The sequence below is a fragment of the Terrapene carolina genome, unplaced genomic scaffold, assembly GCF_002925995.2.
Source record: "Terrapene carolina triunguis isolate 2854851 unplaced genomic scaffold, T_m_triunguis-2.0 Scaffold32802, whole genome shotgun sequence".
NCBI classification, from domain to species: domain Eukaryota; kingdom Metazoa; phylum Chordata; order Testudines; family Emydidae; genus Terrapene; species Terrapene triunguis.
The window spans coordinates 3,746-4,509 of record NW_020697153.1 but is presented as its reverse complement, the minus strand read 5'-3'; the positions used below and the strand labels follow the sequence as shown (position 1 = coordinate 4,509).

Genomic DNA, 764 nt, shown 5'->3' with positions numbered 1-764 from the left:
CCAGGGACCCAGGCGTCCCAGACAGCAGATCCCCTGTCCTGCATGTCTGGGTCTCCAAGGCCTACCTGAGGTCCCGCCTCTGCCCGGATGCCTGGGTCCCAGAGCTGAAGGGATTCCCCAGCTGGGGGGAGGTGGGTGTCTGTGAGCAAAACAACCCTGCCCCCTCCCGGCCGGGGCAAAGCCCAGGCCCTGGTTTAGCCACAAAGGGTGGGGGAGGACGGGGAGTGAATGGCACCAATGGGGAAAGGGGGCAGCTGGGGTCTGGAGCTCTGCGCTGCAGCCCCGTCTGCCTGCTCTGCCGGGAGATATTAGCCAGCCCTGCAGGGGTTAACGAATCGGGATGTTCCGTGTCCCCCCCGCCTGGAAATGAGCTGCTTCTTCACTTCCTGTCCTAAATCTCCTCTTGGCTGCCGGCCGCAGCCACCCCAGAGCCAGCCGCAGCCCACGGGATCAGAGCTAGAGTCTGCAGTTTAGTGCCCCCTGCTGAGCCCCTGCAGCCCAGCGTCCCCTGTAGCCCAGTGCCCCCACCGAGCCCCTGCCCCGCCCCCTGCAACCCAGCGCCCCCCGCTGAGCCCCCCCCACTCCCTGCAGCCCAGCGCCCCCCGCTAAGCCCCCCCACACACTCCCTGCAGCCCAGCGGGCCCCGCCGAGCCCCCCACCCCGCCCCCTGCAGCCCAGTGCCCCCGCCGAGCCCCCGCCCCGCCCCCTGCAACCCAGCGCCCTCCGCCGAGCCCCCCCCACTCCCTGCAGCCCAGCGGCCCCCG

The 764-nt window shown here is 70.7% G+C and overlaps 1 protein-coding gene across 1 annotated transcript in view; it reads left to right on the top strand.

The window, feature by feature from the left end:
- Positions 1 to 764, top strand: part of LOC112124621 (myocardin-like) — a 5,002-nt gene that overhangs the window by 581 nt on the left and 3,657 nt on the right. The gene's annotated exons all lie outside the window — the stretch shown is intronic.